Raw genomic sequence first — 25,295 nt, 5'->3', positions numbered from 1 at the left:
TTCGACAACATCCATGCCACTCGTCACCATAGCTTGTTCACTGCTATAGCTCATTTCTTCACAATTCAATCAAAGCCATTAAAACATACACATATGCCAAAATGATTCTAGCCACCAGAAATTTACTCCCCTTAGCATGGATCAATATTAAACACATGAACAATAATTGCTGGGGTGTTTCATTGATTGCATCCACTCCATTAGGTAGAAATTAAATTCATGACCAAATGGTAACTTACAATCCACGACCCTTCTGTTTATCCTCCATCGGCCTATACAATACCCAGGACATAATTCCCATGTGGGATTAACACTATCCTCTTTACGATTAAATCTACAAGGATCTTTGGCAAGACCCAAAATACATCATCATTTTGAATCACCTCCTAGTTGGAGATAGAATTGAAGGAAAATACTGACCACATACATATGGTGCCTTCACCCATACATAATTACCAATATTAAATTAAAGGCTTCCTCTCCTTCAAATTCTACATTGGTAGAATAATATTTCAAAGAGACCATACAAATACATCATATATAGATAGACAAAGAAGTTCCAAATTCATGACGATTCCCTGATTAGAAAAATATCTATACAGACTTACGGACATTTTGTCCAAATTTTTACATGGGAGCTTCTTCCTCCCAAAATTCATAAAACTTCAAATTCCAGGAGACCTCTACCATGCCTACACTAACACAACCTTTACATATATAAATCTCTAATGAGAAAAATATCTCAAGAAAATGCATTAAAATGGGACATATGTTCTGAACTTGAAACTACTAGATTCCTACCCTACACTTATTGCATTTGTAAAGGCCCACTTGGCCTATTACTTAAACAAGCTAACATCTTAGTAGAATTAAAATGGGACACATGGAAAATTAACAGCCTATAGTCCTAATTTGCACAAAATAAAATCTCCCTTATAGAATTTAAATGAACCCCTCCTAGTCTAGAAACACATGGGGATGATGCTCCTACATCAAACTCCCTATGAAAAAAATGTTAACCTCCTAGTCAAATTCCTTCAGTATGCGAACCCTTCAAGGTCCAAAATTTTGCATTTCCCCACTTAATTTTCTTAGATGGATTAATGTTGTATTCAGTTCTCCTAGATGCCATACCTTACCTTGTAGTTGTCCATATTCTTGATCACATTGCTACTTTAGTCCTAATTTCAGATTTCTAGGATCCATAATTTCTCTTTGATGAGCTCCTCTTTCCTTGTTGTGACAATCTTGTATAGTCAGCTTGTTGTTGGCTATCCTTTCCCTTCCATAATCCCAAATTTTACTTTGTAATTTTCTCACCTTTACCATGTTGTAACACTTCTTTCCAAACATCAAAATGCTGAAGTTAATCATCATTTCCTCAACATTGTACCATTCTCTGGGTATTTCCTTGATCATCATCATTATCTACTCAAACTCCATGTCTAATATACACTCTTGTTGGTACATATTTGCACCAATGGATCCATTCAATGTGTGTAGGACCTCAATCTCCAACTCATCATATGACCTCCATTATTTTCCTATTATTCTTTGTGGCGATGTAGTTATTAATTGCAAAAGAAATAATTTTTCCTGAAACAGAATAATCTCATTATTCTTTTCTTATCCCTCTTCTCTATATAACATCTGTTTTTCTTCCTCTTATCCTACAACCATGCCTTCAGCAGTATACTTATCATCATCATATTACCTTGAAGCCATGATCATTTTAACTTCCCTCCATCCTTTCGCTGCAATCCCTGTTAATTTTTCTCCAATTCTGAGATCTTTCAACCAATCCTCTAAAGACTTCAACTCTTGTTCATACTGTTAGGTCCCTATAATACTAGTGATTACCCCATTACTATTGTAGTTGTATCCCTTATTAATATTGTTGTGCCCCTATTTTCCCCATATTGTTATTACTGTGCCCCATAGAATCCCTCTATTGTTATTTTTGTGCCTTTATGTTATTATTATTGTTAGGTCGGATGGGTTATATTGTGACTCCTTAGACTCCTATATATAGAAGGAGGTTTTGCCATTTGGATCATCAAAGAATCATTCATTTGTGTAATGTAAAGGAGGTTTCCCCCTCGAAGAGGCTGAATTCTAAGGAATTGATCTATCTTCTATATCTTTTTGTGAGTTGGTTTCATAACATTTGGTATCAGAGCTTTGGATTCTATGGTTTCGCTGCTCCAAATAAGTCATCGTGGCATTTTTGCTATAACTTTTTTTCTGCGAATTTTCAGAAGCTAAAAAAAAAAACCCATTTGATACGAGATCGCACTAAAGCTCGAGTCCAAATTTAAGAGCTTTTTGCACTATATTTGTGGAGATATGATCTGAGGAATTTGGTCTTTTTGCAGACTCCTAAATTACATTCCAAACAAGTGACCTGTGGAAAATCGTCATAGCTTTATCTCTGAGCATCATATTGAAATTTCGTAAGAAGGTACAGAAAGAGAACAGGCTGTAGTTTCTTGTATATATTTTTCAGTGCCAAAGGTTGAAAGAGGGACATGTGGCATATCGTAGAAGTTTGCTCTACTGAGCTAGTCTATAATCAGGTCACTGTGGTAGATTTGTCATAACTCTTCCTTGGAGAATCCAATTGGGATCAGACTGGTGGCATTGGAAAGAGGACACAGAGGGCTACTACAAGTCACAATTTCAGAATTGGATGATCTGAAATTATAGAGATACATCAGCGGCAATATCGAGCTCCTATAAAGTGAAAAAAGGTGTGTAGAATTTTTTTCAAATTTTGCTTAAGCTTGGTTTTAAAAATCATTTTGAAGGAATTCAAAGGGTATAGTAGAGAATTATTATCGGTAACTGATGTCCCAAGGAAAGAAAATACAAACACCTAGTAAGCAACCTAAAAGCTCTAGTATGACTCATGAAGAAGAGGAAGAAATGCTACATGATATATCAAAATTACAAGACCAAGTGCAACAAATTTCACTGTCACAAAAGCTAACGGAAGCTAAGATAGATGGCATGGAATCTAAGATAAAGGGTGTGGAAGCTAAGATGAATGGCGTGGAAGCTAAGATTGATGATTTGAAGATAGATTTGACAAATTTTCCATAAGAAATACTTACTAATGGTGAAAGGGTAGTAAAGGAAACTCATGATGTGAACAAAAGAAATGTTAATCATGATTTCATAGACCCTAATGTTGAATCGAAGACCCACCATATTCCAAAAATCGATATGAGGAAGTTTGATGGCAAAGATCCCGCAATAGGTATATTAGAGATGGAGCAATTTTTCGATCTCAATAATGTGCAAAACACACAAAAGGTACGTATTGCAACTTTATATTTGGAACCAAATCAGTTTGTATAGTATCAATGGCTTTGCTCTCGTAAACAAATTATCACTTAGGAAATTTTTACGGAACAATTGATAGCACATTATGAGGATACAAAAAGCAACACTTTTTTTAGCCAATTGATAAGTCTAAAACAAAAGGGTTCAATAATGAAGCACATTGAGGAGTTCCAAAAATTGAACATAAGGGTAAAAAATATTCCAAAGGAGCATAGGATTGATGTGTTCATAGGGACTTTAAGGGATAATATCCAACAAGATGTTCGCCTTTGGGAACTTGATTCATTAAAGAAGGCATTCAGGTTAGTAAGAAAAATGGAAAGCAAAATTATGGCAACCAGGAAGCATACCACTTACAACTATAAAGATGGAAGTATTGTTGCCCCTAGTCTTCCACAACCTATAAGGTTGACACCGCAACAATTGGAAGAAAAAATACAAAAAGGGCTTTGTTACAGTTGTGATAGCAAATACATTAAAGGTCATAAGTGTGCTGAGAAGAAATTATTCTACATAGATTGTGAAGAGGAAGATGAAAAGCAGCAAGAAAGGTCAAAAGAAGAGATTATACTCCAGGAACAAAGCCTATATAAAGAAGAAATGAATCCAACCATATCTTGTAATACATTCGTTGGAATTACCACTCCTCAAACCATCAAGATAGAAGAAAAAATCAAGAAGAAAAGGTAATAGTGTTGATTGATTCAGGAAGTACCCACAATTTTATTCATTGTAAGGTAGCAAAAGAATTGAATTGCTTCCTATATCTAGCACCAGAGTTTCAAGTGATGTTTGCAAATGGAGGAACAATAAATTGCTCTGGAAAGTGCCATAATATCAAGCTATCCATGGGAGAATATGTATTGACTAGCCCAATGCTTTCCATTCCAATGTGAGGCGTTGATGTTGTACTGGGAGTCCAATGGCTACAATCGTTCGATACTATAGCTTTTAATTTTCAAGAACTTTTCATGAAATTTTATGCGGAAGGAAAGGAAGTTAAATTAAGGGGTATTGTAGGGAAACTCGGAAAGATAATCAGCTGTAACGGTATGACAAAGCTTCTAAAAAATGAACAAAGAGGTGTAATTGCACAATTATGTTGGCTAGATGTTTCCACATGGAAATCATCTATTTCTCCAGATGCCCAAAAAGTCTTGGACAATCATTCCAAGGTATTTGAGACTCCCAAAGGTCTCCCACCTATTCGTTATCATGATCATGCTATTCATCTAAATCCAGGAAGTGTTCCTCCAAACATCAGGCTTTACAGATATCCCTATGCCCAAAAGAATGAAATTGAACGTATGGTTGCAGAAATGCTAGAGGCTGGTATAATTCAACCTAGTCAAAGTTCTTTCTCTGCTCTAGTAGTATTGGTGCACAAGAAGGATGGATCATGGTGCATGTGTCCAGGTTATAGGGAGCTCAACAAGCTCACTATTAAAGATAAGTTTTTCATTACTATCATTGATGAATTACTAGATGAATTTCATGGATCAATTTACTTCACCAAGTTGGATCTTCATTCAGGATATCATCAAATCAGAATGAAGACTGAAGACATTCTGAAAATAGCATTTAGAACTCATGAGGGTCATTATGAATTTTTGGTCATGCCTTTTGGCCTTACCAATGCACCCTTTACATTTCAAGGTTTGATAAATTCCATTTTCAAACCCTTCCTTATAAAATTTGTGTTAGTATTTTTTTGATGATATACTAATCTACAACAAGTCTTGGAAGGATCATGTTGAACATGTTGACAAGGTGCTACAACTATTGGAGGAGAAACAATTATATGCAAAAAGATACAAATGTTTCATTGGAGTACAAGAGGTGGAATATCTTAGTCATATTGTATCTCATGGAGTTAAGGTAGACCCTAGCAAAATTAAAGCCATTAAGGAATGAAAAATCCCCACATCCATAAAGCATCTGCAAGGATTTCTCCAGTTGACAGGGTATTATCGCAAGTTTGTTAAGAATTATGGGAGAATAGCAGCACCTCTAACAACATTATTGAAGAAAGATGCATTTTCATGGACTACAGAAGCAACAAAGCCATTTGAACATCTTAAAGAGGCAATGTTCCAAGCACCGGTCTTAGCTACACTGGACTTCACAAAAACCTTTATTGTGGAATGTGACGCTTCAAGAAATGGAATTGGTGTTGTTTTAATGCAAGATGAAAGATGCATTACTTTTGAAAGTTGTCCAATCAAAGGAAATTTTTTACACAAAGCTATTTATGAGAAGGAAATTTTGGCAATACTACATGCACTTAAGAAATGGTGACCCTACCTAATGGGAAGACACTTCAAGGTAAAAATGGATCATGATAGCCTTAAATACTTTTTAGAACAAAGATTATCCTCTGAAGAACAACAAAAATGGGTCAAAAATATGTTGGGTTATGACTTTGAAATCATCTACAAAAAAGGGAAGAAAAATGTGGTGGCAGATGCACTCTCAAGAAACGATGAGGATGTGGAAGCATTGTTGTGCGACATTCCTATTATCCAGCCAAATTGGATAAACGAAGAAAGGGAGGAATGTAAGAATGATGAAGAAGTGTGGGCACTTATTCAAAAGTTACAACAAGATTCCAGTACATCTAATACATTTAGCTGGAAAAATGATTCATTATGGTACTGTTGAAAGCCGCAAAAATTGAGTCTACAACAAGGGGGATACCCAACCAGTCTGGACCTTGGTTAGAAGCTCCTTTTCCATTTGGTATAGTGGGTTTGACAAGGGATATGGGACCAGTTTCCCAATATGTATGTGTGTGTTGAGAATTGATATTTCTTAACTAATGATTTCTAGGTAAAATGCTTTCTTTATTCTAAATCTAATCTATCAAAATGAAATTGTAATCTAATAAACAGAAATATCTAATTCTAAAATAACCCGGGATGTAATCTTTCCTTTATGTGATCTAAAATGATTTCAAATGACAGTTGGTAATAAAGATCATTCAACTGCTACGAGAAAAGAATTCAATAAAGATAAACCCATTTCATATAAAAAGTTAGATGAAACAGTTGTGAAAAACATATCTCATAGTAAGCTACTCATATACTAAGCATAAATAAATAGCTATCACCGTACAAAAGTTCCAAATGATAACTCAAGCACTTAAGCATTCATATATAAATAACTGAACATGAATATCACCATAACACATAAGCAAAAACAGTTAAGAGGTAAAAGTACAATTTATAACTAGTTCTACTCATGAGCTCCAGAAATAATGATCTAGTTCTTCTTAATCCAACATCCACTAAGAGTACAGAAGTGCAACATCAGTAGTAGATATTAAACGTAGTTATTAATAAATATTGTTCCATTCATTCATCAAAACCTCCTCGTAGGGTGAAAAAGTGCATGTTCTGAGGACAAGTTTTTGATAAACTTCTGGACCCTTCTCTAAATGCATGAGAAGGGTATAAATACTACTAACTAGTTCTAAAAATAATTTATTACAAAAATGTAGGATGCGGTTAAAATGACCGTCCTCATTTCAAGCAAAAATAAAGCAAAATTAAAACTAAAACTACTAACTAACTATTTACGTATCTGCTCCTTGAAGTCGCAAGCGTTCAGCATTTGCTTAAGGAGAGTTGGATGGATCACTTTTGATTTTAGCTTTCCCGCAAAAACGGAATCGGTAAAAGCTGGCACCATCTTCTCGGTAGAATTGATGACACATTTGAGAGTCATACACTGGCTTTATGGTTTTACCAAGTATGCCCAGTAAGAATCCCAATTCAACTTGGTTACCTTTGGATTGACTCTTCCTTTTCTCGAGCCTTCCGTCTCCAGCTTGTTTGTAAACGATGCACATTTGGTAGATATCTACATATCGCTTGATGATATACCTAATAAATATTACTGGTTTTGAGTTCCAATTATACTTTCCGTCTTTAGCGCTTTTTCCTACAAATTCCCGTGCTTACAGGCGACTAAGAAATTTGAGGTTTTCCATCTCGAACTGCCTTCGTTTCTTGACCTGGGATTCCCTGATGCGATTTTCACCTCTTGCACGTTTCGTTTAGAGGATATAAGGCTTAAATTTTGTAGAAAGAATGGTTTATACGTCCTTGGTTCTGAGCTTTGATACGTGATATCAGCATTATTTAGTACTCATTTAACCATGTCCGTATACGAGAGAATTTGGGGTCTCGCCGCTATCCTGTGCAAGAATGAACATGCTAGATATGTAATAGACGCCTCAGAAGACCCGTGCGAGCCTGCAGTGGCCGTCACCTCCATTACCTTTGGGTCTTCTTCCTCAAGTAAACAATACATGCCTTCCCAAGTAGTGATACCGGCGTCTTTGTTGTAGGTGGTGTTTGTGTACAAGGGAGTCATCTCTTTATCTTTAGCACTGGGGGCTTTACCCTTCTTTCCCATAATATCTTGAACTCTACTCTGTATACTTCTCAATTCTTCGCTCCTGCAGTTTACAAATGAGGTGAGAACGCTGAACTGGCTCCTTGGTAAGATCAAAACCATATTTCATTAATGATTGCCAACTAACTCATTAATTAACATAAATGCGTATGACCAGGCCTCGGTTTATGGAAAAATCTTTCTCGAACAACGGGCCGTGCGGATCTGCGATAAGGCGATTTTGTGATTTGCTTCGCAATATCACAGATCACAGTGTCGCAGATTGTAATATCACAAATCCCTTACGTGTGGAAAGCATTCGTTAATGTGTTTTTTGCGAAATACGATTTGCGAGATGTGCCATCGCATATCGGCATCTTAAGGCACTTCAACATAGGTGAGGTTTAAGGAATACGATGCGATGAGGGTTTTTCATGCATGATTTCGCATCGCAATTTCACATTTTTAGAATTTTACTTGTGAGAAGGTGTCCTTTACACTTTTTGCGACACGACGTGCTTTAAGGAGTGATTTCCTTCTAACTTATCATAAAACTTAAGTATTTTTAGGTTTTTTGAGGGTATTCTCCTAAGTTTATGATAGAAAGTTTTATTGAAAAAGGAAATACAGACATTAATTGACTTTTTTTAATTTTTGAATAACGGTCCCCACTTATTTAGTATCAGTGATAAAACTAAATAAGAAGGGGGGTTGTTGTTGGCCACAACAGGTATAAAGATCGCTTATACCTCTGTAAGAATTCCCAACTCAAGCAAAAAATTCTTATGGAATTGCATACTTCTCCCTTAGGAGGGCACTCAGGATTTTAAAAACTTACCACAGGGTTAAGAAGGAATTCTTTTGGGATGGTATTAAATCGGATATTCAAAATTTTGTGGCGGAATGTTTGGTTTGCCAACAAAATAAATTTGAAACAATTAAGACCCCAGGTCTATTATAATCTTTATCCATTCGAAACCAATGTTGGGAGGAGGTTTCAATGGATTTTATCACAGGTTTATCCAAGTCTGAGGGAAAGAGTGTCATCATGGTGGTAGTTGACAGACTTACCAAGTATGCACACTTTTGTGCATTATCACATCCATTTAAAGCCAGTACAGTTTCTACTGCATTTATGGAAACAATTCAAAAGCTACATGGAAACCCAAAGATTATTGTGAGTGATAGGGATCCCATTTTCACTGGAAATTTTTGGACATAATTATTTTCTTGTCTTAGTACTCAGTTTGCTCATAGCTCATCTTATCATCCTCAATCTAATGGGCAAACTGAGATAGTAATCAATGTTTGGAAGGATATCTTCGTTGCCTTGTATCTGATAAACAAACACAATGGGTGAAATGGTTGCCTCTGGTTGAATGGTGTTATAGCACTTCCTTCCGTACAACAACAAAAATGACCCCATTTATGGAATTTTATGGATATTAGCCACCATCCATCACATCATATTTAAGAGAAAATTCTAACGTTCAAGCAGTGGAACATCACATTGAGCATCAACAACAAGTCCTCCAACTCTTAAAGGATAACCTCGTGTTGGTGCAGAATAGAATGAAACAACAGGCAGATCAACATTGCAGTGAAAGAAGTTTTGTTGTAGGTGATTAGGTATTCCTATGGCTACAACCATATAAACAAATGTCCCTCAAGCAAGCTAAGAAGGATAATAAATTATCACCAAAGCATTATGGTTCGTACAAGGTGTTGCAAAAGATTGGTACTGTGGCATACAAATTGGAGCTTCTTGTAGATTCTCAAGTGCACACAATTTTCCATTTTTCATGTTTAAAGAAGGTTATAGGCGACAAGCTCCTAGTTCAAACAATATTGCCAGAACTTGACGAGGAAGGAAAAATTATATTGGAACTGGAAGCAGTCACAAAAAGAAGAACTCAATAGCTACAAAATCGATCAATTCCAGAGTATCTCATCAAGTAGAAGAACTTATCCGCTGAATATTCCACATGGGAGGATGAGAATTTTATGTAGAAGCACCCAGAACTACTCAAGCATTGAGGACAACACTTTTTTGAAGGAGAGGGGCATGTTAGGTCCCTATAATACTAGTGATTACCCCATTACTATTTTAGTTATATCCCTTATTATTATTGTTCTGCCCCTATTATCCCCATATTGTTATTACTCTGCCCCATAGAATCCCTCTATTGTTATTTTTGTGCCTTTATATTATTATTATTAGGTCGAATGGGTTATATTGTGACTCCTTAGACTCCTATATATAGAAAGGAGGTTTTGTCATTTCACTCATCAAAGAATCATTCATTTGTGTAATGTAAAGGAGGTTGCCCCCTCGAAGAGGCTGAATTCTAAGGCATTGATCTATCTTCTCTATCTTTTTGTGAGCTGGTTTCATAACACATACCATGGGAGAGTAGTAGTTGTAAATTGTTTCCCATATCCTTTGTAGGTAACACACTTCCAATTTTATTTTTCATCGATATATTTCAGCTCCTCTTGACGTTCTGCGTTCTCCATAATCTTTGGCACCTATTCAGCTCCATGGTGCTCAATACCTACAAATTCAAACCATTGTAAATATTTAGATAAACCTATGTTTATTTCTTCCTCTTCCTCATATGATGTTACCAATGTCCCTTGTGATAGGAAAAGCACATTCTCATTTAATCATAAACATCATCCTCTCCCAAGATTAGTCCTTTCTCTGGTTCACAAAAATGAACTTCTACCTCTCCAAACTCAACAAATCTAAGTTATTATCTCATTAAGGAAGCATCATGTCCATGTTATTTTTTCTCATGGTTGCTAACTACGATCTCTACACTTGGAAATTACCCGCAAGTTATTTCTCCTTATTTTCCTTCAAGGAACAAGTTTATTTCCTCTTGCTTTTGCCTCTGACAAGTTGCCTTGTATTGTCTTGAAGATTGCCACCATTTTCTATATTAATTTTTCCTCCCTCGACAAATTATTACTCTCATCCACCATTTGGACCATTTTTTCATTATCCCCTCCTTCAAGACTTGCATTCATATAAAATTCATCAATCTTAAAAGAAAATCCATTATAGCTTCACCTGGTGCTTTGGCCATCCATACTTTTGTCATATTTTCTTGTTGATCACCATGATCAGTTTACAGTTCCTCCTATTGTTCTACACTTTTCATAAATTCCATGAGACTTCCATGAAATATCCATTCATCCTCTTTTCTAAGGATGTCTCCTCCATTAACAATATTCATGACAGCTTCTGATGGCTACCCTTCATCATCATGCTTATGGTCTACACATGAAAATAATATGTTAGTCTTAAGAATATCAGTTCCTTGAACCCATACTAGGGTTCCTTGAATCACTTTCTAGTTTGGGATTCTCCCACAGTGCACGAGACTCCCCACTAGTCTCCTTCCCTCATCTCTAATATGTGATCTCCCTTTTGCTTTTCATTTGGGCTTAGTTTCTCTTAGATTTTTCTCTTCCATCTAGGATTTTGTCAATGTCTTCATCCTATGCTTACCTAGATCTTTTTTTTAGGGATTTCTTCTTAAATCTCTTACATCTAACACATAATGTGAACCTCCTCATCATGTTCCGTCTCTTCCTTTCTTCCCTAGCTTTCAAGCACTCTATTAGTGTAACAACTTATGCTTTCAACTCCGCCATCTCGCTTTCAAATTATTCCTCGCTGAGTTTTGTCATCCCACTTTTCTTCACATTATTATCCCCTTTGTTGTGCCATTTATTTGAACCATAATGATGGCCATCAATGGGCTTCTCTTTTCCTGCCTTTTTGTGAGACTTCACTTTCCCACTTTGAGGTGCAATCAAGCCCCTATAAAACATATTCTCCATTTCTTTTTCCATGAACAGCTAAACTCCTATTAGGTATTGTTTTTCCTCTTGTTTCTCTCCATTGGAACCTATTTAACCCTCTGTGCTCCTCTCTGGTTGTTGCACCTCCTCCTCACCTCTTGAGAGCTTCACTTATTCTCTCATATTGATGATATCTTATCCTCTACACTCTTCAATCGCAAATGGTTGTTTCTCTAGTATTCTTGCCATAGGTTACTTTCTACCATAGTCTTCATAATGGTATTGGTTATCTCCTCAAATATTATCACAGTAATGTTGCTACCAAATTCCTTATGGAAACAAGTATCAAACACTAGATTTACCTCCTTACTGTATGTTACACTAAAATTTGTCACCATGACTATTTGCAGTCAGTATGTCTCCATAAATTGTCATAATGTCCTCCTTGGCAAGTCTTATACCTCTGCTCCTCATTTCAAACTCCAAAAAAGAGAGAAAGTCTTTAAAAGTCAATATAACTCTGGTTACGCAGTTTCTCTTAACCTTACCTGCGTGTACACACCTCAAGTTCATAACACCTGCGTACTTGTACGCTCTGTCTGTAAAGGGGTGGGTGCGTACTCCTGTAAAGGTCAAAAGGCGCAAGTTTTACTTCAAAAAAGTTACTTGTGGTCGATTCTAGAGCATTCTAGAAGATGGTTTGACGTGGATTGAGCGCCTCCAGATGGTTCATGCATCCCAATGAAAGAGGAACTTATCCCATGAAGAGGGAAGCTATCCCATTAGAAGAGGGGCTTATCCCATTCATGGTGGACCTGATTAACTTCCTCCACAGCACTATAAATACAGGCATTGGGCCAGAGGGAGGGGAGGTTGAAAGCTGAACATTCCTAAGGGTAGATGTTGCTGAAATTAGGACTCCCTTTTAGAGCTTGAGAGGAGAGATTCCAATCCTTTCTTAGCTTCATTTGGAAGTGGGTGAGCTGATCAAAGTAAAGGAGAACTCGTGTTGGACCCTAGAAGGGACCCGCACAACACCAAGGCACTGGTTGTAATGGTTTCTTTTGTTTCCAATTAATACAATTAAGTTCATTTTTCTCAACAAGTTGTTATATATAATTTGTTTCATAAACTCCTTGGTCTTTATGATGAATATGTTTTATTATACAAGTTATTCAGGTGCTATGTAATCGTTTGGTTTTTACTGAATGCAGGTTTCAAGGAGAAGGAGCTCATCTAGATAGAAGAGGCTTGGCTGCTACAAAGAAGCGTTGGACTAGAGGTAAGCCTTAAACACCTGGTTGCTTTTATTTAAATGCATATTTAGGGAAAGATAGTGCTTGATTGTTTTGTTTGAAAGCCTTAGCTTTTATGGAGGTCGGTTTTGTCCACAAAATTGACTCTTTCCGCATGAAAAAATGGCAACTCCGCTGGGGAATCCATGGATTTGATTGATTTCTCTTTCGATTGATACTTTGATTTGAGAAAATCTGATTTTTTTCTAGTTTTTGACTGATTGACTGTGAATTTGGGTGGAATAGCTTAGGGTTGAGTTAGTTTTTACTTTTCTTGATTTTGAGAGTAGTACGCACCCTCTACGTTAAGCACAGTGCGTACCTGTACGCACTTCTGCTTTGTACACAGAGCGTGGCCGCACCTGTGCAAACAGGCTGCCTGCGTACCCTGTCAAAAGTCTAGAAAATTTCAATTTTTTCCTTTTTACCCATTAGATTTTGTTTATAGCTTGTTAATTGCTGCCCAGATCCACTGGTTACCTATCAAAAGTTTTCATCTAAGCTTGTTTCATTAGCGTCAAGGGTTTTAGTGAAGTTCATAGAAATTCTAGCCCTAGGTTTGATTTTTGTATTGGTCTTGTAGTGACTTTGGCTTTAGAAGTTGTAAAAACCTTGGATCTCCCTGGTCTTTTCAGTCTTCTTAGGAGTCGGGCCTTTCGTAAAATACACCTTTGTGAGAAACCTACCTTTGTGTTGTCTCTTTGCGGAATTTCGAGAAGTCTTGTTGGTTAAGCTGTGAATTTCATTCTTAAGAAAAAGAACAAAAACTTTTTATTTTTGTTTTTGACTAGTTTATGATTCTGCATGAATTAGTCCTTGGTTGGATTGTAACTGAGTAAAACATCCTGGAATTATATTTTCTAGGCTTTTACCTCATTAGATTTGCCTTTAGGTAAATTTCTCTTAGATTTTCATAGATTATAAACTTGATTTGATTTTGATAGATCTTAAAATTGATTTGATTTTTATAGATCTTAAAATTGATTTTTGTTAAGTAGTTTTACATGCTTTGTTGAAATAGGAAAAAATAGAAAATCTCTTTTGAGGAAAGTTTGTTTTAGTAGCATTTGAAGTCTTTGAAAAGAGAAAGGAAAGTTTTCGTGAAATAATTAGTGGTCATGTGTTGTGTGCTTTGGAAAAGATAAAGAGATTGTTTCTTTGATTTTCGTTGCGAAGAAAGTTGTCTTTATAAATTTTGCATTCTCCAACTCTCTTAGCTAGGGAATTCGTTGAAAAGGAAAGATTGTTTTGCTTCATCCTAGGTGCATCTTTTTAGTGGATTTGAGTCGAGTCTACACACCATCAGTTTCATCTCCGCTACCTTTTGTCCTAAAGAAAAGCCATAAAAATTAACGCTTAAAGTAAAATCAACTTAGTAACTTTTTATTTACTAGGGCTCTGATACACCAATATAGATCAGGCTAGTGTCTTGGAGTAGGAGAGTAATTAACTCTCCAAGACAGTTAAACCAAACAAGTAGCTTATCTTGTGGTAGGATAAATCCAACTGTTACATTTATGCTCTAGGAAAGCTCCTCTTAAAGGAGAAGCACGAGATCGTGTCCGAACCAGTGAGGGAATCAATCCTCCTTCATTGGGAACGACGCCAGATATGCACATACTACAAACGGTAAACGTCGGATTAACCATTGTCGGGGAGCCTGGGGTCACTTGTCAGTAAACCTTGGATTATTGTCAAGGAGCCGACAAGGGGATTGAGCTTGTTACTCTGCCCTTGCGTGCTATCGGATCGTAGACTGTTCCCCCAGGTATATTTGTTGTTGTTGGTGACCTTAGTGACTATTATCCTTAGGATTCTTCCTAAGGTGATGGTGGAGGGAAGATCCCACTATACCTGGAGCAGATGTCGGCTAGACTCACTAGGATTTTCTGGGGGGTTCACTTCACTCGAGACAGTTAAAGTGGAGGAACTTGGTCCATTCTATTCATTAAGCAGGTTGTCGGGGTAACTGTTCCACCCGCCACTTCTGTACTGAATTCAGTGATGTTGGATTTCATCACCAACTAGTGTTTTCGGTCCGAAAGGTTACTGTTTGTGTGTGGTTTGACGCCCTAGATTCTTTAGGCGTGTGATTCGAATTTTTTTGGTTCTTTAGAGACTTTAGGAAGTTTGCTTTGAGATTTTACTTTGTTTGCGTGTGCAGTAGTTAAAAGTTTTTAGCTGTGGCTGAATTACCAAGACAACCCTGTAGACTTCGGGGCCAGTCTCCTGAGGTTGTAACCGTGGCAGATTTGTTGAGGAAGTCCCGTAGAATTCTGGGCCAACCTCTTGAAGAAGTCCTGGGCCATTACGAAGGTTGGAAAGTCCTCGTAACTCCTAGTGGCAGTAAAGTAGGGTCACCTGAAGAAGGAGAGTCTCTGTTGGTTGTTCATCCTGATTACCAAACTTTATAAATAGGTTATAATCCTGAAGCTGTTTCAGTTTCTGAGCTTGCTGGTAGTTTTTCATCTACTAGTAATATAGGCGAAGAACCAGAGATATCTGAACATGTTACTCCAACATCGGGGTTAGTCTCTCCAACTTCTAGTTCTCCTAATTCACCTAGGGTAGAAAGAGTCATCACCGAAAATCTTCCTTCTGGTTTGATAGCTATTGAAGAACTTGCTCCGGAAGAAGAAATAGGTGTCCCTATCCCTGAGAATCAACCTACTATTGATCTAAGGGAGCGTGAATCCATTTTTTACAGTTCACCTAGAAGTACTACTTGGTATCTTTCTTTAACTAATTATTTGGACAACTCAGTGTCAAGTTTTTCACCACCTCGTGTTTCTTATCCACCTAGGGGTATCTATAATTCCGTAAATATGTCAGGTCAGTCGTCCATGTTTACTCAATCGCCTGAATCTTTTTTGTACGGCGGTCCTTCTGTTCCTGCTGGGTATCAGTCTCTGTCTGGTACTTTTTCGGGAGCATCTCCTCAACCCATTGAACAAAGGATGTTCACTGGAAGCAATGGTGCAAAGCCGTTGAGTGTAGAAGACATTCTTATGATGTCAGGTTCTATTCCCGCTTCTCAACCTCAAGGTGGCCAGTTACCGCCTTGGGGGCAGCCTCAATTAACGCCCAGGGGGCAACCTCAAGGTACACAATTTGCATCTGGGGGGCAACCTCAAGGACAGTACGTGCCTACGGTACATTACATTCCTCAAGGTCAACCCCAGACTCAATATGTACCCCAAGGTCAACCCCAGTATCAATTTATACCTCAAGGTCAACCCCAGTATCAGTACATGCCTCAAGGGTATCTACCCCAAGGTCAGTACTCGAGTCAAGGTTTCCAACCACCCCAAGGTCAATCTTATGTTCAAGGTACGGGAACTGTACCTTTCACTTATCAATCCTACCCTCAACCCGGTTATGGATCTCAATATCCTCAACCTGTGATGGGTCAGTACCTCGGAATAAGCATAGTGTGGGATCCATCGCAATTTCAATAGGTGTTGTAGCCAAATGTACAGTTGTCATCTCAAACTGGACAACCCTTAGTTTCTAGTTCACCCCAGCAACCAGTCCAGTCTAATATTCAAACTTCTGTACCTTCGGTAGTTTCTCAGTCTGGGCCTATTTCGCCTCGTACTCCATCTCAAACGACTGCTGCAACTGCCGCAACATCTGTAAAATCTACCCCACTTACTTCTGGAGTATCGACAGCTCCGGTTTCTACTGTCCCTGTATCTACTCCTCAGACATCTTTACCATCGTCTAGATCCACGATTCAAACTACGGTTCAGATGCCTGTAGGACAACCTGGTTTAAGCACGGTTGTCACAAGTCAACCACAATACACTTATCAACCGTACCAGGGACAGTACCAATTCGGTCCTGCTATCCAGCAGCCTATTTACCAATATCAACCGTATCCTGGGTAAACTTATCAACAACCACAGCAACCCCAGTACGGTCCGGTTAATCCTGGTTTTCCAGGAGGATACAATATTCCGAATGCGATTCCTATTCCTAGTTATCCTGGATACCCTCCTCCTGGGGCTGGTATAGTGACCCAGAGTTTTAGGGATCCTAATCGGTAGCTACCATTTATCGCAACTTTGGATTTACCAGACTTGTCGCCCCTAATGAACGATCCAATTAATTATCTTCCATTTTGGCCGCCAATGCTGAATAAGTTTCCCAGTGACATTCCCAAGTTCGAGGGTAAGTCTGGAGAGGACCCGTCGAATCATGTGATGACTTACCACCTCTGTTGTGCCACTAATTCCATCTCGGATGATTTAATCCGCTTACGACTTTTCCAGTGCACTCTCATTGGTCTTGCGGCCAAGTAGTACATTGAGTTACCACGGGCCTCTTTTTATAATTTTAGCCAGTTAGCTACCTCGTTCTTAACTCACTTTCAGTTGCCAGTCAGATATGATAATGGCACGGAGTTACTAACTTCATTAAAACAATCGACATCCACTTATATTTTCGATCATATTCATGAATGGAGACGTCGAAGGCGGTTAGTGAAAGTTTTTATCCCGGACCAGATCTTAGCTGAATGGTTTGTTAAATCATTGTTACCGAAAATTACTAAAGACGTAGCTAAGGCCGGAGTAGTTACTGAGGAGCAAGTGATTTCTCAAGCGCAGTACCTTGAATTAGTTTATACTCAGTCAGGTACGTTACACGAAAAGATCCCAGATCTTCCTAAGTCAAATCAAATCGCTGCTGCTCCGTCAGGGTCTCATGCTGCTGATGGCATGATTGGTACGGTGAACACTAAAAGTAAGAAGAAATCCTCAAAGAATTCTCCTATTATAACCTTACCAGATTCCTCGACGGGAGATTCTTCCGCTGAACTCTCCACCGACATTCACGTTGTAGAGTCATCTATGACTAAATCAAAATCCGGTGGGAAGAATAAAGGAAAGAAGAAGAATAAAGCAGACAAAACTCCAAAGGAGAAAACTAAAAAGATGGAATCTAATGAGGAAAAACGCAAGCCTCATTATCCATGTCTTATTTGTGAAGAAGAACACTTTACAAGAGACTGCCCTCATCGAGTAGAGGTTGCAAAGATCGTCAAAGCTTCCCAAATTCCTGCTGTCTTGAAGGATCCATTTCCAAAAGATAGCAAAGTGATAGGTTCTTCCTCAAGTGCCACTGAAGAACCCATATTGATGATGTCCCATGTAGTAGTAAAAGTCCTGTTGATGGAAAAGAAGCAGAATCTTCTCATTCTAATCCATCAACCTCAGCTCCCGGTTCCGATCCACTACAGATCGAGAAGCCTAACCCAGAATTAGTAATCAAGCCGCCTGCCAAGGGTGTACTCCGAAGATCTGCTTTCAATCCACATGCGAGAGCGGCCCAGAATTATAACATTGTTGAGGACTTAGTTGTATCACCCTCAGCAATGTCGGCTTTGGAAGTGCTGCAATCATGCCCAGCACAACACAAATTACTTTTGTCGGCTAGAGGAGCTGTTGATGTTCGGGACCCGAACCTAATAATATTTGATCTAGAAAATAGTACACCGCGTTTGCCTCATCAAATGTCTTTCCAGATCCCAATGATAGTAAAAAATAGGCCTATTCATTGGACTGTAATTGATGAGGGAGCTTCCACGTGTATTATGTCGATGCAGTGTTGGAGATCGCTTGGTTCTCCTTCACTAAATCAATCCCCAACAATTCTTAAGGCCTTTGATGGCCGTGGGTTACGTCCTTTTGGCATTCTACAAGATTTGCCTATAGGGGTTGAAGGAAAAACGATTAGTCTAGATGTGGAGGTGGTTGATGCCCCTCTAGACTACAACCTTCTCTTGGGTCGAAGTTGGACTTACGCTATGACAACAGTCGCTTCATCGGTCTTCCGAGTAATAAAATTCCCATATAATGGAAAGATCGTAACCATAGACCAGCTGACTTACTTTTCATCCGACCCAACCTCTTCAGAGAGTATCCAGCATGTCGGTAAAACGACTATCCCATATAAGGATGTTGGTGTAGGATTAGTTAAAGATGTCGGTTTACTGGGAACTTTTCCTTTTCCTCCGCTCAACACATCATCTTCATTTGCAACCATTCATATGATTACATCAGACACTATTTATTACGATGATCCTTGGATCATTCCTTCTGAATCTGAAATAACTCATTTGGTAATTCTATGCCGTTGAGTCCATATGAAATTGCCTATGAAGCCGTGCAATCTTTTACCGACCCGTGTTCAACCAAAATCGACCAAATGAATGTGGTCCGTGAGGAATCAATTTTCACATCAACCTCAGAGATAATAGCGTTCCCCGAAGTTGTGCCATCTGACGAGCAACTTCGTGAAGTCCTGTGTATAGATGATTTACCATGGGAGGATCTCCATCATAGATCTTCGTTTTTACCTGAGGATGATCGTTTTGAAAATGATTTCTCATCAATTTTTACAACTGAATATGTCAAGGAAGCTCAGAATCCCATGAAACATCCTGATTCAGAGCTGAATTTGGGGAACATCTCTCGAACTATTCCCATTGACATTTCAAAGCCCGGAATTATTGAAAACATTCATATAGGTGCCTCGTGTACAGATGACGAAATTCAGACATACAAGGCCCTATTTCAAGAATTCTGTGACGTGTTTGCCTGGTCCTATGAGGAAATGCCAGGAATTGATCCCGCGATTGTTGTTCATGAGATCAAGACTTACCCGGATGCTAAACTCGTCCGGCAACGTTTGTGTCAGATTCACCCACGAAAAGCTGCTGCAATTAAAGTAGAAGTTGCAAAACTGTTGAAAGGAGGTTTCATTTATCTGATCCCGTTAACGGATTGGGTATCGAATATTGTTACGGTTAACAAAAAATAGGGAACAATAAGAATATGCATCGATTATAGGGACATTAATCGAGCTTGTCCAAAGGACAACTACCCAACACCCTATATTAATCAAATCATTGATGATTGTGCCGGCAGCGAAATATTTTCCTATGGACGGTTTTTCCGGTTACAATCAAATCAATATTCTACCTGTCGATCAACCAAAAACGGCTTTCATTTGTCCATGGGGGACATTTGCTTATTTCAAATTACCTTTTGGGCTTAAGAACGCCGGAGCAACTTTTCAAAAGGCGATGTCTTATGCGTTTCATGACATCTAACACATTGTGCAACCGTATCTCGATGATTTGCCCGCTCATTCATTACATCGAGCTGACCACCTTGTCCATTTACGAGCCATCTTCATGAGGTGTAGGCATTATCGTATTCGATTGAACCCACACAAATGTGTCTTCTGTATAGAACTGGGACGATTGCTAGGATTTGTAGTTTCAAAAGCCAGCATTTGCGTAGATCCCTCGAAGGTAGAAGCTATCATCAAATTGCCTCCTCCTTCGAGTCTTCGCCAACTCCAAAGTTTGCAGGGGAAAGCAAACTTTTTACGACGATTCATTCCTAACTACGCCGAGGTTACAAAGGGTTTTACAAGGTTGTTGAAACAAAATGCTCAATTCTCTTGGGATGAGATAGCTCAGAAATATTTTGATGCACTCAAACACGCGTTGACCCATGCACCGTTGTTGCATCCTCCCAACTACAACCAGGATTACTTTTTGTACCTCGTCGTCGCTCATTCCACCATTGGGATGGTCTTAGTTCAGGAAGATGAATTCGGGACGGAGCATGTGACATATTACCTTAGTCGGACACTAAATCCAACTGAGCTAAAATACTCACATGTGGAGAAATTGGCATTGGAAGCCGTTCAGACTGTCCAATGTTTTCGTCACTACATTTTACTCCGTAAAACTATAGTCATTTCGGATTGCAACCCTATGATCTACATTTTGACTAAACAATTGTTAGGGGGCAAGTACTCCAAATGGATTGTTATCCTGCAGGAGTTCAACTTGGAGTTTGAGAAATCTAAGTCTAAGAAATCTTTAGTTTTTGCAGAGTTAATGTGTGACTTCCCGCGTGCTGACACGGAAACTGTGGCAGAGGAGCCCATTGCGGACGAATCTCTGTTTCTAATCAGCACTTTAGATCTGTGGTATGGGGATATCATCATCTATCTCCAGACCCAATCCTTTCGGCTCGAAGCTTCAAAGTCGGAACGTCAGAAAATTCGATTCCAGTCCCAACAATACAAAATTATTGGAGATACTCTTTATCGTCGTGGGGCGGACTCTATTTTTCGACGTTGCTTAACTCACGAAGAGGCTGAAAGGGTTCTAAATTACTGTCGCTCTGGAGCGTGTGGCGGTCAAATGTCTGGGTATGCCACAGCCCAAAAGATATTGCACACTGGATACTTCTGGTCGTCCTTGTTTAAAGATTGTATTACTGCGGTCCGAAAATGCCACAACTGTCAAGTGTTTGATCGAAAGATGCACGCTCCACCTGCTCCTCTCCACCCTATAATTGTCGTTGGTCCTTTTCCCAAATGGGGTATCGATTTTATTACATGTAACCCTCACTCGGCCGGGGGGAATGTGTATTTCATCCTTGCGGTAGATTATTTTACTAAGTGGGCCGAGGCGATGCCTACATTCGAGGTAGATGGCAAGACAACTGCAATTTTCATATTCAATCACATAATTGCTAGGTTTGGTGTCCCACAAGCGATAATCACTGACCATGGGCGCCATTTTCGAAACGTTATGATGACAAAACTTACAGGCCAGCTTGGTTTGCGTCACGATAATTCAACTCCTTATTATCCACAAGCAAATGGTCTGGTTGAGTCCATCAACAAAGTTTTAGTTATCATGATCTGACGAATCATTGGTATTCATCGGTCGAATTGGCACAACATTTTATTTTCAGCGCTTTGGGCGTACCGAACCTCAGTGAAAACATCAACAGGGTTCACTCCTTTCCGACTAGTTTATGGTTTGGAAGCTGTGCTACCCATTGAATGCGAAATCCCATCACTGCAAATGGCCATCGAGTTACTTCCAGCTACTTCCGAAGAGGAGAAGCGTTTATTATACCTAGCTCAATTAGATGAGAATAGACTTGATGCCGCATTGGCGATCGAGACTCACGTAAAACGGATGAAAGCTCAGTATGATCGAAATGTGACCCCTCGAAATTTTCCAGAAGGAGACCTAGTGTTATTATATGATCAAGCTAATGATAAATTAGGTCTGGAAAATTCGTTCCTATGTGGCATGGGCCCTATATTGTCAAGCGAAAGCTAGCAAAAGGGGCCTATGAGCTGGTAGACTTTGACGGGGACTCTTTGGGTAAACCCAGAAATGGACTTTACCTAAAGAGGTATTATTCTTAAAAGATGGGTATGGAGATTTTAGTTAGGTTAGTTTTTTTTTTTCTAGCTGGTGTGTTTGTTAGTTTAGACAGTGTGCTTAGCTTAGAAAGTGTGTTTTCGGCGTTATTCTGGCTTATCTTGGTTTTACTCTTGATGATGTAGATGTCGATGCCTCTCCAAACATACATTGGTTTCGCTGATGGTGCTTGTCGTAGTACACGGAATATCTCTTCCGCAGCTTGGGTTATCTATTTGCCCTCTGACGAGTTAGTTTCTATGCATGGGGTGAGCCTCGGTCAAACAACAAACAACATTGTCGAATACAGTGCAATGATTGAGTTATTGTCTGAATCTATTTCATTTGGGATTCGAAGTTTGATAGTGAGGTTAGATTCTGAACTCGTTGTATTATAGCTTAATATAGTGTATGCCATTAGAAATCCAGTGTTATTAAGGTTATTTTTGAGAGTGCGTCTCTTGGAAAGTGAGTTTGATTACATTGAATATCAACATATTCCAAGGTCTTTAAATACATTGGCAGATGCAATTGCTTCTCGAATGTTAGATAGAAATTTGCAATAATCATAGATGTAAATTTAAAACCATTCCATAACATGATTTACAAGATCAGTCGGTAATAATGATATATATAGATAGGAGTGTGTCAAAAAATGCATCGTCTTCAATCATAGGTTGAAAAAACACCTTATGATCGGAAAAAATGATAAGTACAAAAAACCTAAATGTCACATGTGTCTACAAAAACGACCATCCAATCACTAGTGATGATCTCTATATGACACCACTGCATGGGCTACCCTACACAAGAACCTCCTAAAAGGTCCTAGCACCCCGACTACATAGCGCTGAAGCCTGATAGGAATATCATCTATGGTAGTCTTCGGTATATCTGTTGTAAGACGCTCTAGGTCATGTTCCAACTCAGCTAAAGTCTCTGTGGTCTCGTCCTGTGGGGCCGGTACCGCTGCAACTGGTAGTCTCCTCTCGAAAGGCCAGAGATTGGCTAGACGACGTGGGCCTACATCTGCATTTTGAAAATTATTACTATCAGTTGTTAGACGATATAAAACAAACAAAAAAATAGATAATTTAAAAACTTGTGGAAAATGAAGTTACCTGTATCATCCCATTGTTCTCCCGGTGGAACAACCATGTCCGGATCTCCACAAAAATCAACGCCGGCATAAGGAAAATCCTGTATAGAAAAGGCATGGTCCTCTAACCAGTGAAAGTACTCCACAGTAAATCGAACAACCTCCGTTCCCTCATCACGATGACGGGCCATAACCGCAACCCATCGCATCAATTTGGGCTCTCGAGGAAGCCCAACACCAACAGTGAGCTGCTGTGGGATCAGCATCGAAACTCTCTCTAAGCCAAAACTCACAACTAAAGGCCCATAACCAAAAGTCTTCAGCTGTCCATTTTTGGCTCTAGTTAGTTGGCCTCTTACATTGGCCAACACAACATCACACCAGTTAAAAATGGTACCTCAATAGCAATCAATCGCCATCCGCATCTGGGACCCAATAGCAATGTGTAAAGCGGCAGCCCCGCAAAGTCTGGTAACTGCAAAGGCAATTACCATAAGTTCAGGTCGGGATATAGTTTTGATCTCTATCCCCTTCTCCTGAGTCTGAGTGTTACACCACTCTAGTCGGAGACTAGCGATGGAATGGCCACCCGGCCTAGTCCCGAACAGAGTCAAGTGTTCGCCTCTCTTGGGCAAACTAGTGAGAAAGTAAATGTCTGCAGGCTCCATCTCGAGCTGGTGCCCTCCAATAAAAAAACACTGGTCTTGAAAGTTCCACCTTTCTACCAGACACTCTAGAAATCTCACTTGGGCCCTCATGCCAGGTATGGCCCAGTATTTATAAAGGTCGCATGTCTTCAAAGCATCAATTGACAGTTGATGATTAATGGCGGCCAAATCAACATCTTTGTGCTCTCTCTCACACCAATCAAGCATGGTGAACAATCTACACACCAGAAAACATCCATTAGATTCCATGAAATCATAAATTTTTGGTCCATTTTGGAGAAATTGGGGTTTGAAAACTCGTTTCCCGGGGTACGCACCCCGCCTTTAGGAACAGAGCGTGGGTACGCAGGTTCCCTTAAGGCAAGGTGCGTACGCCTGACATTTTCCCAACTGAGAAAATGTCGGGGTACGCAGGTCCCTAGTGTGGCACCTGCGTACCCCGAGAGGCGGTTCTTGAAACCCCAAAACCTCCAAAAAATAAAATCTATAGCCTAAAAATGAATTCTAAACGGATAAAAATGAAGAGGAGGATGTTGTAGAATACCTGAAAGAGATAGCGTTCGGTTTCGACGGTCGGATTCTTCGCAATGTCCATGGGAAGTTTCTTGCCAAAAGCCCTTTTTCTCTCCTCAACAGTAAAATGGTAAAAATGAATTGGTAAAAGCCCTTTTTATAGGATTTTTGGGTAAATAAATGGTAAATTTGTTTATTTTTCACCATGAAAAGGTATTTTTCAAAGTATTTTTATCTATCATCAGCAAGTATGAGTAATGTGTTGGTTTTTGTGCAGGATAAAGGATTTTCAGGGAAAATTGTCATTTTTTACAAACAAAAACATCAGAGTCGTCTTTAAGCCCTTTTCTGACTCCTAAAATATGAAAAGATTGCTGAGCGTTTCTTTTACACTCGTTAAAACAGAATTAAAAGACGGTCCTCTTATAGCCCTTTTCTGACCGTAAAAACATGAAAAGATTGCCGGATTTTTGTCGTTTCAAATTCGATTTTGGAAATAAAACGACGTGTCCTTGATCGCTTTTTACTTTTCAGATCAGAGACACTAATCATGAAAGTACTCCTTGGTCATAAAGATCAAGCGGTTCTCTCAAGTATTATTTTATACTTTTTCGGGCTTCGGAGACACAAACTTACGAAAAAGGTCAACCCTAGAGTCTTCTTAAGTTTTTCAGACTCTCTAAAATTGAAAAACGCCAAGTTTCTCCTATACTGGACTCGTTAAAGTTTCACAGTAAAGGACCTGTTCGATTACAAACAGGAACGGACCACTCCTTCTTAGGGTTCGAATCTAAACTAAGTTGGACTCATCCGAAGGATGAGCTTATAATCAAGCAAATGTTATCCTCCTCAAGCTTGTAAAAAAAATAAAGAGGTACTTGCCATAAATGGTGAGGGAAAAGAGAGAAAAATGAGCC

This window comes from Pinus tabuliformis, chromosome 8 (assembly GCF_031772625.1).
Source record: "Pinus tabuliformis cultivar Carrire ecotype Pingquan chromosome 8, CPIR1, whole genome shotgun sequence".
NCBI lineage: Eukaryota > Viridiplantae > Streptophyta > Pinopsida > Pinales > Pinaceae > Pinus > Pinus tabuliformis.
Note: the sequence above shows the minus strand (reverse complement) of the source record.